A 14,825-nucleotide genomic window follows, 5' to 3' on the forward strand; every position below is an offset into this window, starting at 1 on the left:
AGAGGAGAACCAATAGTTCTGGTTCCACGTGAGGGCGCTCACGAATAAGTGCAGAATGAATGGAGGTCTATGGAGCTGTACCACTCAAAATCATGGACGGATTATGAACTTTCGGGCCCCTGGGCCCAGATGTATTAAGGGCCCCCCACTAATTGTCGCGTGTGTGTGTGTGTTTGTGGGGGGGTCCTCCCCCAGACATTTTTTTATTTGTTTGATGTGTTTACCTGTATTCTGTATTCTCTACTTTTAACTTTTTCTGTCTTGCTCTATCAATAAAGGTTTTAAAAAAAATAATCTGAAAAGCAATGTATAAGTCAGTGGCCGCCCAGATGCGGAGGTGGGTTCGGAGCAGCGGGATGTCTACCGCTCTGTAGCCACACCCGGTCTGCATAAGCTGCCTGGCCGTCAACCATACCCGGGCAGCGTTGGCGGTCGCCGAGTCCTGCCCTCACTGCGAGAGGTTGGGGCTGAAAGCTGTCATATACCGGGCACGTGTGCTCGAGGAAATGACAGCCAACGGCCCCCCTCCCAGCTTGCCCCTGGAGATGCGCTTGCGCTCCCGGAGCGGCTGCTGTTTGAGCAGGGAGAGGCAACTTTGCCCGGGACGGCTGCAGGGTCCCCCGTCGGCATTTTTGCTGAGACCTCCGCAGGCAGCTCTCTCGAGTCCGACAACGATGACAGGGTGTCCCTCGTCACCTCAGAGAGCTGCTCGCTGGAGCAGCAGGAGCCGGTCAAGAACACGGGATGGTCACCGTTCTTGAGCACGCCACAAAGTTGCTCGGCATTCAGTGGCCAGAGCAGCCGGAGCGCCAGGGCTCCTTAATAGACAGTTTTTCTAGGAGCACCGGCCAGAACAGAGGTCCCGCCCCCTCCCAGCCTTCCCGACTTCCTGGCGGAGGTTCAGAAATCTTGGGGAAAGCCATATTCGGTCCGGTCCCCGGTGCAAAGCTTCGGCCCTTTCTCTGCCCTGGATGGGGCGGGGGACCAGTGGCTGGCTCACCTCCCTGAGGTGGGGGAGACACTGGCAGCGTACCTCTGCCCCCAGGGAGCATCAGCCCGAGGACCGCCGGCACTGCCATCCAAACCCTGTCGGGTTACGGCTGGCCAGGCATCCAAGGCATATGCTTGTGTGGGGCAGGCTTGCCGGGCCCTCAACACAGCGGCGGTTCTCCAAGTGTACGCCGGGGAGAGTATGAGGTTGGCCGCCGAGGAGGATGAGACTTCGGCGGAGGGCCCTGGACCTCTCTCTACGAGCGTCGAGGTGCGCTGCTCTGGCGCAGGGCAATGGGCCATTTGGTGGTGCTGGTCACCTGTGGCTCACACTGTCGCAGCTGCCGGACAGGGAGAAGGTTCCGCTGCTTGACGCACCGCTGACCCCCTTGGGGTTGTTCGGCTCGATGGTGTTTTATGCCCCCAACGTCGTCTTCCAGGCAGTGCTGCCACCGCTGACTTAAAGGCACCTAATCCTAAACCTAACCCCAACCCTAACCTTAACCCATGCCTAACCCTAGTGCCTTCCAGGCAGCGCTGCCTTTAAGACAATGTTGGGGGCATAAAATACCAAGAAACTTGTTCGGGCCAACCATGGCCAACATGAGGGAGCGCTTTGAGCCAGCGCAAAAGAGCCTGGAGGCGCTGAAGAGCTTTCTGCCTCGGCGAGAGGGGATGTCCCGCCCCACTGCGCAGGTGGCAACAATGGCGTGCGCCACACCCGCAGCGACAGCAACAACAACAGCAGCAGCAGCAGAGACGCCTGGACAACAGAGGGGCATCTTCCCGCCACGGCAGGACGGACAGCAAGGCAAGGCTGGAAACGGAGTGCAAGTCAATCTTTTTGCTTCACGCGAGACAACGCACTGCCCGAAGTGGTTTGCACTGACGGAGAGTGATGCTCCGCTGGGAGTAGACGCTCTAGCCCACGAATGGCCAAGAAGTCTGTTATATGTGTTTCCCCCGAAGGCCTTGATACTGGCGGTCTTAGAGAGGGTGAGGAGAGGCAGGCACGAGACTATCCTGATAGCCCCTCTTTGGCCGGATCAGATGTGGTTTCCGGAGCTAATGGCTCTACTGCATGGCGAGCCGTGGAAACTCCCAGCCCGCAAAGACCTGTTGTCCCAGGCGGGCATGGCGATTTAGCATCCGGCGCCGGAGAGATGGCAGCTGGCGGCTTGGCCCCTAAGAGGCTGAGGCTACTAAGCGTGGGGTTGCCACTCTCAGTGGTGAAAACATATACCATATAGAGTGCCAGAGCCTTGTCAACCCGCTCGTTATATTCCCTAATGTGGAAAGTGTTTGCGGACTGCACTCCATGCACACATGGAGAGCACTCCATGCTTTTACATGTCCGATCTTTTTAACCTAGGGCGAGCCCCGAACACGCTAAAAGTTTACTTGGCAGCCATATCAGCTTGTCATGTGGGGATGGGTGGGGATGTTGCCTGGGGCTCCCCCCTCGCGTCGCAATTTCTCAGGTGCACGGTGCATCAGACCTCCACGCTCGGTCACAGTTCCACCTTGGGACCTGGTCTTGGTGCTGATGGCTCTGGCGGGTGCGCCGTTTGAGCCTTTGGCACGGACCGAGCTGAAATGGCTGTCCTATAAGACGGCGCTGACCTCGGTGAAGCGGGTAGGTGACCTCACCGCATTATCAGTTAACCCAGCCTGCATGCAGTTTGCGGTGGATAAGTTGTTCTCCACCCAATGGTCCTTTTATCAGCCCAAGATTCTGTCCTCCTCGACGAGTTCGAGGGTTATTGAGCTGCCTGCTTTTTGCCCAGAGGCCCAGCGGGTAGAGCCGTGGCTTTGTAGCCTGTGTCCGGTCAGGGCTCTGAGAGTCTACACAGAAAGGACGAGCGCGCTATGCGAGACTAAGCAGCTGTTTGTCTGTTTTGGTGCACAAGCGCTAGGGAAACCCCTCTCTCCCATTGGATCGTGGAGGCTATAGCAGCGGCTTATGAGGTGACAGGAGCCGGACAGCCGAGCGCCCTAAGGGCACACTACACTAGAGGGGTGGCGGCATCCTGGGCTGCCTGGAAGGGGGCCGCGCTCGAGGATATATGTAGGTCTGCCAGCTGGAGGACGGGTGACACATTTGCACGTTACTACAGCCTGTGCGTCTGTGGCTTGTTCAGTGTTTTCAGTGGCATGTGATCGTAGCACGGTTGCATAGCGTCGAAAGCGCGGCGCAAAGGGGAACCCGGCCGGACTCCAGAGAAGGCTCCGGCCGGACGTGGCTATCCTCCACCCGCTACGGCTATCGCGGCAGGTGATATCGAGCCGAGGCTGGCCCAAGGAGGCTCGCTGTGGCACTTACACGGTCAGGACCGGAGTTGGCCCCCTGTCTTACACGCACATAGGGTGTGTTGAGTAGGGACAGGTGGACTGGGGCTGTGTTTTATCGTTTTTCACCGACAGCCCCCGAGCGCAGTAAGCGTCTCGTGGGAGGCTGTTTATTTATCTACAATAAATTGACCAGGGCGGTACATGATGAGCGCCCTGTTCGAGACGGCGCGGTGCACGTGTATTCTCTACTCGGGAACAGCTCTGCTCTGATCAAATAAGTGACTCAAAAAATATAATACTCAGCGGTCTGTATTTTCTCTGCCCCCTCTTCACAACATTCAACTCAACATTCAAATTTCTGGGCAAAAAATTATATCCACAGAAAAGTGGATTTGAGGGGGAACAGCTCCATAGACCTCCATTCATTCTGCACTTATTCGTGAGCGCCCTCATGTGGAACCAGAAAAGGAACTGCAACCAGTTCAGAAACCGGAAGTTTCCCGAGAGTGGCGGTTCTGGTTCTCCCCAGAGAATAGGCTTGTTCGTCTTGACTGAGTCTGACTTTCGTCTGGCTTTCTACTTTCTAGCCGGGAGGAGCTACAACAGAGGGCAGCTCATCCCGGACAGAAAGGCTACAGTCTGCCTGACGTGACTCACGGGAGACATCGTGGAATGTTGTTTGCAATAAACACAGCAGAACTTTCATTCTTACTCATTAAAATGAGCATGATGACTGACGAAATAAATTCTTATGATGTAGTTTAAATAAACCACTGTTGTCATACAGTTAACAGGCCTGCATTGTAGCACATAAATTCAATATTAAGTGTTTCCCCTATATGTGTGTCTATCTATTTAGCCAACAGCAGAAAATAACAGAATATCCAAACGTTTTCAGTAGGCTAGCCTACCATTGTTGCAGAAATCACGTATAAGAAGGTATCCCTTCGATTTCTGTTTATTTTCGCATATTCCAACATAAGGAAGCAGCATGAGCCTCCAGTCATAATCGTCATGAGGACATTCCTCCCAAATGGCCCTATCACGTCTTTGAACTGACGTCATGAGGGCGTGTTTCAGCTCGTGCAGCTCGTGGAAGGCAACTGCAAGATCTGTCTGCAGGCTAAGACTCCCGCGATATTTTAAGGCCATGTGACATGGTGTCACGGTGATAAGTCCCTCCCCGGCTGACAGAAGTCGGACAGAATTTCTAACCAGCAAGCATTGCGTCCATCCCAGTATGCATTGTGTTCAACCCAGCATGCATCACATCAAGTCAGATCTGCCGCAAGTCGAACTCGCCTAATGTCTAATAAGGGGAGAACCTTCACTCTCGGAACTCTTCCGGTGTGGTACTGCATCTAGGGGCGCTCGCGGGCGAGTCCAGAATGAATGGAGGTCTATGGAGCTGTACCCCTCAAAATCCACTTTTCTCGGGATATAATTTTTTTTCAAGTAATTTGAATATTGTATTCGAAAGGGGAGACAAAGACAATACACTTGGTTGAGTATTATATTTTTTAAAGTCACTTAATTGTTCTAAAAAGCCTTTCAGATTGGGAGACAAGCTCTTGCAGATGGGTGTGGACGCTCACCTGGTAACCTGGATTACAGATTACCTGACCGAGCGACCACAGTTCGTCAGACTGAAGAACTGTCTCTCTGACACTGTGATCAGCAGCACCGGAGCGCCACAGGGAACTGTGTGCTCTCTCCAGTCCTGTTCACCCTGTACACATCTGACTTCTGCTACAACACCGAGTCATGCCACATGCAGAAGTTTTCTGATGATAATGCAATTGTGGGGTGTATCAGGAACGGGCAGGAGGAGGAGTACAGGAGCCTGGTGGAGGACTTTGTGCAATGGTGCAAACTCAATCATCTTCAACTCAACACTTCAAAGACCAAGGAGATGGTGGTGGATTTCCGCAGGTCTAAGCCCACTTTGCTACCAGTCCACATTGATGGGGTCAATGTGGAGGTGGTTAGCACCTACAAGTATCTGGGTCTCCACCTGGACAATAAACTGGACTGGTCAGCCAACACTGATGCACTCTACAAGAAAGGGCAGAGCAGGCTGTACTTCCTGAGGAGGCTGCGGTCCTTCAATGTGTGCAGTAAGCTCCTCAGGATTTTCTACCAGTCTGTTGTTGCCAGCGTCCTCTTCGCAGTAGTATGTTGGGGAGGAAGCACAATGAAGAAGGATGCGGGGCGAATTGACAGGCTGGTAAGGAAAGCTGGCTCTGTAGTGGGAGCTGAACTGGAGTGCATCACTTCACTATCTGACAAAAGGATCGATCCTGAACAAACTGATCAACATCTTGGACAATGAGTGTCACCCACTCCACAGCACTATTGTTAAGCAGCTGGAGACTTCGCTCACTGCCTTGTACAACAGACAGACTGAGAAAGTCATTTGTCCCCAGGGCCATTGAACTGTTCAATGTTTCACTTAAGGGAAGAGGAGAGATAGACTTCTCTGCGTAGTCTGTCTGCCTCTTCACCCCCTCCATGTTTGGATACTGTCTGTCCACTAGCCACTTTTACCACTGTCTTTCTGCCTCACTGTTTTCGTGCTATATTAGCACATTAGCACATATGCATAACCCCTCCCTCCATGCCACAGCCGAACTGTGGTCACACTTATACCTTTTCTTAAAATAGTTAAATATATAGATATATAGACTTTACTTTACTTTATTTCTGCATTGTTGCACTGTTGGACTTACTCATTTGCACTATCACCATTGCACTATCACCATGACACTCATTCACACAGAGCACCTTACCTTACCTTACTATGCACAGAGAATCACAGGCTCAGTCCCTGGATCAGTCATTGCAAGCGCCTCTGATTGATTAATCCCCACTATGTGGATACTGTTTTTAGAATTGATTTAGATTAAGTGGGGAGGCTCTCCGTAGACGGGCTCTCCCTTATTAGACATTCTCTGCCTTTACGTTCCTTTTTACGCACACACAGGGACATCGTCTGGAGAGACGCCAGAACAGTGACGATTCTCCGTGACAAGAATATTAAAATATTTGAAGACCTAACGCAGAATATCAAGGATAGAAGTAAGATGTGGCCACTGGTGGAAAAAGCAAGGAAAGAAGGAAAGAAAGCAGGTTTCCGAGGGCCATTTGCTTACATCGAGGGTAAAAAGGTTAGGTAAACCAGAACTGTGGATGATAAGGGTAGGCTACCTTCCTTTATAGTGTTTGATAGCCTAAACAAACGTAATATTTTCTGATATTAGGCCTACCTATTTCTAAAAATGGTCAAAGCCATCTGGTAAAATATAAATGTATCCTGTAACTTCCAAGTTGGACTGCGAAGTTTGCAAATGTCATTCATTTAGAACGGAGTATTTTTTGAGTGCTGTGTCTCCACATTAGAAAGTCTCTGACTCTACGAAGACTTGTTTCTCAACTGTTTTGCCTTGCCGCCAGGTGATGGCGCAACATTGCTATGAAATGATGGTGACGGTGATTTCCCTTCTCTTTTTATATTATTATTATTTTATTATTATTCGTATAGCCTATATTGTTTTATTCCTCTCTTTTTATTTTCTGAGAAGTTTAAAGATTTGAAAAATATTTTCTACATTGGTCCGCCGCCAGCTTGTTAAACTACATTTACGGAACGAGTTCTACATTCCTGTGCCTAGTTGAACTCAGGTTTATTGATCTGCAGAGCCTGCATCCAGTGTTCAGAGAATTTTGAAAGAATTTTTTCTTGTGTTTAGAGTGTTTATTGTATGCCTTTGTCTTTATTGTCTGTTAATGTCAGGGGTCTGGAAGATAGACACCCCTTCCAGGCTTTATTTTTGTTTGCAAAGAAATTTAGGTCAGATTTTTGTTTTTTTCAAGAATGTCACTCATTTCCCAATGATAAGAACTTTTGAAGGTCACAATGAGGAAATTATATCTGGTTAGCACACGGTTCCGAGCGTTCAGCTGGTGTAGGAATTTTTAAGCACAACTTTAAACAGTGTACTAGAGACTAAATCTGATTCTTCAGGTCACTCAGTCTGATAATAACTATTGATAGCCTGACCATAATTATAACTACATCTACGTGTACCACTCATCTCGAGAAAACCAAACTCTTTAGATGTGATAATCTCTGAATGGCAAACCAAATACCCTTTTGCGTCATTAGGTGGGGACTTCAATATAGCCCCAAATAACACCCTAGACAGATGCCCCCCCCCCCCCCAGGCAGTTTGCATCACCCAACAGAGCATTGAACTGTTTTATGGACACATTTGGTCTTGATGCATGGAGGAATCTGTTTCCAAATGACAAACAATATACTTGGTCTAATAAGGATTGCTCTCAACAATCAAGGATTGATTACTGGTTGCTTTCCAAATGTCTAACGAACAATAACATATCAATCGATTTCAGTAACGCTCCACTAACAGATCACAGAGTAATAAGATTGTCAATATCTTTGTCTGGATGTCATCCTGCAGGCCCTAAAGCAACATTTTGGAAACTTGAATAACTCTCATCTAAACCACACTCAAGTCAAAGACAAGAGTTAAGGAACTAATCAAAATACACTAGACTAATGCAGAAGCTCAAAAGGCTTTTAGAAGGAATTGGGAACTATTAAAATATGAATTTGGGATATTTTTCAGAAAGTTTGGTGCTGATTTAGCAAAGCAAAAAAGAGCCTTTGAAGATGATATTTTCAGTCAACTGGCTTCTCTCTCACAAAGGGAGCCCTTGTCTAATTCTAGGAGATGTAAATACATTAAATTTCAAGGCAAACTTGATGAGCTATAAAGAAAGAGCTAAAGGAGCAAACATACGATCTAGAGTGAGATGGCTGGAAGAATGGGAACAAAATTCGGCCTACTTTTTTAGACTGGAAAAAAATAAAGCTCTTCTCACCACAATAGATATGCTTAAAGTGGAAGATAAGATAATTAATAGCCCTAAATATATCTCTTTTACCACAGTTTCAGGAATCTATATACCTCCAGATACTGTGAAGAGATAACAAACTCCCTTATTAACTCAATTAACAAGTTATTTCTGCAGAGGATAGGGATGCTTGTGATTATCTAATCTCCCATGTTGAAGTCTCAAAAGCAATAGGGAATTTAAAGAATAAGAAAAGTCCAGGTTGTGATGGTATAACCTCAGAATTTTACCAAATGTTTAACGCAGAACTAGCCCCCTTTCTGACTAAAGTGTTTATAGAAAGTATTGAAAATGAAGCTCTTCCAACAACCATGACTCAAGGTGTTATCACCCTGATCCCAAAACCAAAGAAAGGCGCCCTATCACACTCCTGAACAATGATTATAAAGTGTTGGCAACAATATTTGCTAATAGACTGAAATATGTTCTGGATGTCATAGATGAATCACAGTCTGGATTCATGAGAAAACGCCATTGCAAACAATATTAGACTAGTATTAGACTTATTAGATTACAGTGATAGTGGTGGTAATCCTTATTTCCCTGCCTTCTTGATTCGACAATTATATGGACTCTATAAGACTCTCCAAAAATGCTAAGGCACAAACAACTGTTCTTCTATATGGGACTTTTTACTCTATGACAAATGTCTGATTTAAAAAATCCTTTGGCCCTACCTTTGTATGTTTGATGTTATTCTGTATGTATGCACCCCTGTTTTGTATGTCTCTGAATTATTGTTAATAAATATAGTAAAAAAAAAATCTGTAATGCTGTCATGATGCCCGAAACTTCTCTCTTTAGTCCATTGATCTGTTAGCTCGCTCTTGCATCTCAAGCATGCAATGACCATACACATCATGTTGTTTTCCGGGCGAAATGATGTCCTTTTTTCTCCCAGTAGCTGGCCAGTGTCATGTAATGTTGACCTTGGTATAGATTAGCAAAATCTAGCTGTCAAAAAGTAAATGCCATAAGCTAGTGACCTAAGACTTCTCTGTCATGCATGTCCATAGACTGTAAAAAATGTCACAGCACAATTAATGTTTTCCAGAGCAAACGTAGAGTTAGTGGAGCGGTTAAGCTCATATAATGAGAAGTATTGTGCATTTTATGACTAAAGCATGACATTTTGTTTAGTGTTTCTACACACCTTGAAGTTTATTTTCAGATGTGGGGCCACTTCAGATCTGACCTCTGGGGCTAGATATTTGCTGTATAATATACACATCTTTGAGGAGTAAAATATTTTTACAAGTCATTCCAGAATTCTACTGTGAAGATCTAGTAGTGCAGGGCAATATGTAGCAAAAAAAGGTGTTTGGAACATTTCATATAGATCTTTGCAAATTATGTTTTTTCACTTCTTCAGACCCTAGTTTGCAAAACTACCTGTTTCCAATTTTTTCCCGGACTGCACAGGTCCAAAATCCAAGATGGCGGATATATCACCAAAAATTGCAAATAATCGCCTTTTTAAACATTTTAAATGGATATATGTTAGGTTTTATCATTATATACATACATTTTCTAATAAAATGTAATGACTTAGGTAATAAATATGACCATGGGTGACATGAGATGTCATGATTATCAACCAGTGATGGGTGTAAGCACCATTATGCTATTTATTGGCATACCTGGAAAAACACATTGACTGATTTAAAAGTTTCCTTCACATAACCTAATAATCATTTGAATTAAAGTAATGTTCTGCACTCACCCCAATAGATTAGAGTAGATTAGATTCAACTTTATTGTCATTGCAGAGTACAAGTATGAAGACAACGAAATGTGGTTTGCGTCTAACCAGAAGTGCAAAAAAGGAGAAAAGTGCAATGTGATATACAAAGTATAGACAGGTGGTGCATAGACAGGTCAAGAAATATAGTGCAGTGTAGAGAGTAGTATACAGTTGATTTATATAAAGTAGAGAGGTTTAGAGTAATATAAATATGTGCAGTGTATTAGCAGTTACCTTATAAGAGCAGAATAAATATGGCTATGTAATGTGAACAATGTATGAACAACATTGGGGGGGGGGGGGGGGGTCTGCCTCCTTGTTGTCCCTGTCAAGGTTGCCATGGTCGTGGACACCTCAACAGGCACAGGCAAGGAGGCATTGGACAGGGGTTGGGGGGGGGGGGGGGGCTTAGTTGGTTGGTTGTCACTGGGATGGAGAGCTAGACTTCAGCTGCAGGAAAGAAGCTTCCTCTGAACCTGCTGTGCGCCTTATGCAAGCATCGCTTGCCCTGGATGGCCTCAATGGAGGGGAGTGAGGAATGCGTTGGGCAGTTTTCACCACCCTCTGCAGTGTTTTTCGGTTGTGGGCAGAGCAGTTGCCATACCAAACTGTGACACAGTTGGTAAGGATACGCTTGATGGTGCAGGGGTAGAAGTTCACCAGGATCTGAGGAGGCCGGTGGACCTTCTTTAGCCTCCTCATATAGAAGAGATGCTGGTAAGCCTTCTTGATCAGGGTAGAGGTGTTGAGGGTCCAAGAGATGTGGACACCCAGAAATCTGAAGCTGGTGATACACTTCAGTCCCATTGATGAGAATGAGTGTGTGTGCTAGCTTTAGACTTCCTGAAGTCCACAATGAGCTCTTTGGTCTTCAATAATTCTGTTAACAGGACTTGCAGGAAATTGTGGGAACATATAAATTTGTTGATTATATGCAAGCCTAATGCTGCCCACTACAGCTAAGTCTGCCTTCATCCATGAATTGTGACTGGTTTCAGAAACAGCATCTCAGGGAGTGGAAAAACTCGGGAACTAGGGAAACCCCATCCCTATGATTGCCCTACCATCGCCTATTGCTGTCCCCATGCTCGGATTTCTGCCCGCGCAGCCTAGCGACCCACTATTTGCCCGATGACAACTCCTAATTCCTATGGACAATTCATCCCCTACACTGGACTATTTGAACTTAACACTAAATAGGATTCATGCATTATCATACTGGTTATGTAACCATCCAACTACTTTGTAACATATACCTCAGGTGGCTCTAAATACCATGTTCTATTCTCTGTATATAGACCTTACTGTCCTGTAACTGACCCCAGGCAGATGGGTCAGGCCCTTGAGTCGTGGATCTGCTTGAGGTTTCATCCTATATGTTTCTCCCATTCTTGGGAGTTTTTCCTCGCCACTGTTACTCATGGGCTCTGTCTGAATGTTTAACACTCTGTAAAGCGCCATGAGACATGTGTAATGTTTTGATGCTCTATAACTGAAATTAAATTTAAATTCTGAGAGCACACAGGCAAGCAAATGTTTGGGCACAAGATACAGTGCCTGCTCCAAAGATTCTTGACTCACCATCACTGGGATGGAGACAAATTGTTGATGGGCAATCGGCTCCTGTTCTGTCAAAACTTCCACCAGCACCGCAGTATAAGGTGTTCATGCAAGAGTAACAACTTACCATTCACGCAACTTTGGAGGTGTGAAGGCTCTGAGGAGATGTACACCAATATTAAAAAGACAGTGACAGTGGTGAGGATAAATACTTGAGTGACAATGACAATGTTTTGTTGAACTCTTCAATAATGAAACAAGATGCAGATTTTTTTCTCTTTTTTTCATTTTTTCCATTTTTGTTCCAATTTTTTTGGCAAATTATGCAATACATCTTTTGAAAATAGTCTGTATCTCACTTGTCTACCTTATTAGGTGTATATTTATCAAAAAGTTGACCACTTTAAGCCTTTATATTATTTTTCCGCATATATTGTCCGCCATCTTGAATTTTGGCACTGAAAATGAAGAAAAAAATTGGAAACAGGTTGTTTTGTATTCAATGGGGTCCTAGCAAGTAAAAAAACACCAATTGCAAAAATCTATATGAATCGTTCCTAAAATAACACAATTCCCCATACTATAGAACTTACATTAACTGCCATTCAAACTGGTTGCTTGAGTTCATGACAGTATCAAATGGAACCTTTAACTGGCAACATTCTAATCACATACAAATGTCATTTATTTTTTCACCTTTAGTTTGGCAAACTAAATAAAGTAATTTTTCTGATCAATAACTATATAAAAAATATTTGTAAGTTAAAATGGCAAATAATAATAAAAAAATATCAGGTTACCTATAGTAAGACATAGTAGTAATAGCACATGAGGCAGTACTATTGCACATTTTATTAATGTATTAACCACTGTTCTTTCATTAATATTGGAAATTTGCCTAATTTATAACAGATGTAGATCTAGGCAAGATGTATAACCAGACTTAAGGGCTCATGCACAGGTGATAGATACACTTCTAACATTCGAAGAGGATATTGGAGATGCTCTCATGGATGCCTGTGACCACGATCATGACAGTGATGCTATGCATTTGGTGAGAGCAGTACAAGTGGTGCGCAAAGAGATTTTTGATTCTAAGCAGGTCCCTGATCCTGAGCAAAACCTTTCTGATTGGGGCTGGGTTATGGTATTTAGCAGACGCTTTTGTCCAAAGCGACATACACATAACAACAATACAAAGTAACAGTAAACAATTTAAGACTACATTAAGGAAAATAGCAAAAATAAACAACAATGTCAATTCAATCAATAGCCTAATAAAAATAAATAAATACTATAATATACAAACCATAACGCATAAGAAAGGTTTAATAAACTAAGTGCATGTTGAACAGATATGCCTTTAGACCCCTCTTGAAAGACCCAAAACCATCACAGGAACGGAGAGCACATATTCCACCAACGAGGAACCACTGAGGAAAAGAGTCTTGAATTTGACCTAGTGTTTATGGCTGGTCGACACAACAGATGCTCATCAGAAGAGTAAATTTGACAATAACATTGATTTTAAGTTAACTTCCCTTACTTAGTCAAGTCAACAAAAGTTCAGCAAACAGTTATTGTGTGTACATCCCACCTTCTGGCAGGTGTAGGACAAAATAAAACGTACTCAATTGAAAAAATATAATGTCCGCAACACTGCTTTTGACTCCCATATATTTAATGCACAACAGGCAACGTTTCGACCCTGCTGAGTCTTCTTCAGGCAGGGTCGGTCCATTTTGCCTGAAGAAGACCCAGCAGGGTCGACATTTTTTCAATTAAGTCAACAAAAGTTTACATAAACTCTTGTTGTGTCAAAAAAGGTATGTAAGTTAACTTGATTCATTTACATGTTGTTTCAAAATATGATCGTTATTGAAATAAATTTGATGACTTGAACCAATTACCGGAAGTTTGTTCCCAGAATGCCACAGCCCCAGTCTTAAAGAGATCACATATCAATCCTTACTTAAATTTAATCTTAAAATAAAATACATAACTAAGAGACAGTGACACTAAAGGCTATACTGCTGTTGTCATGTTGTCGTGTAATTATTTGTTGGTGCCATAAATAAAATAAAATAAAAAGTAGATGACAATCCACAACAGCTTAATCCTGTGCATAGGGCAATCCTTAGGTGAAGATCAAATCCAGCCCAGGAGGAAGTACACAGACACATAATGCAAGTAAGCATTGAGTGCCCAACTCTGTGACACCTCCAAGTGGGCAGGTCAAAGCTAATTGAGAAAGTAATCAATTTTGCATTGAACCTGGAAAGGATATACTGTTTACTCTCTAAAATATTCTATATATTTTAATAATGGGTTTCTCCTTAATGGTTATCCTGACAATACTCTGAAACTCTTACACAGTAATTTTTTTGCTTATCAGTTGTTCTACCTCATACAAATCCAAAAAAGCCACAATAAACAGTAGTGAGAAAAAAAAAGAAACATTATAAACAGGAAAGTAGCATACCCATAATCCCTAACTGCTTTGTATCAACTGTGCCACTAGTTTATGGAACAATAACACCGATGTCTATGTTATTTGAACAATAGTGGTGAATCATAGTCAACTTGACAAAAGAATAGAAGTTAAGATAAGAACAAGGGAAATATTTTTTTACAGTGCAGTGGGCGGTTAGGGATATAATAGCTTGATCATTGAATCAAGATAGCAGGGAGCAGATCCAGTCAGTGTCCTAGGCCGAAGTATGGGTGAAGGATGAGAAGGATGGCCACTCTTTCAGAGGCCTCCCATGGCTGTTATGAACTGATCCATTGTGGCTGCAAAAAAGGGTGTACTATGCGTTGCAGGTACAAAAAGGCTGCCCTCAAGTGCACTGATCTTTGCTCTTGCTCAGGGGACTGGACATACACAATAGAGACATGACATTAACAAAGGAAAACATTATTCAGACAAATACTTGTGTATTCTTTTGAAAGGGGTTCCTTATTAAATTGCTCTTTATCATATTATTTACTATCTACCATTTCACTATGTATCTATCTATCTATAGGCATAATAGCAGTATAGGCCTAAAGGTGAAAAAATAAATCACATTTGTATGTGATAAGAATGTTGCCAGTTCAAGGTTCCATTTGATACTGTCATAATGAACTCAAGCAACCAGTTTGAATGGCAGTTAATGTAGGTTCTAGATCTTCACAGTAGAATTCTGGAATGACTTGTAAAAATATTTGGTAACACTTTATTTTAATGTGTCGCTGTTATAGTGTGTACCTACAGTGGTACAACCGTGTAACAACATGTACTATCAGGTACTATCATTGT

This window comes from Alosa pseudoharengus, unplaced genomic scaffold (assembly GCF_046254945.1).
Source record: "Alosa pseudoharengus isolate Yale_2024_CS ecotype anadromous, Long Island Sound unplaced genomic scaffold, YU_APseudo_1.1 YU_APseudo_1.1_scf_18, whole genome shotgun sequence".
NCBI classification, from domain to species: Eukaryota; Metazoa; Chordata; class Actinopteri; order Clupeiformes; family Clupeidae; genus Alosa; species Alosa pseudoharengus.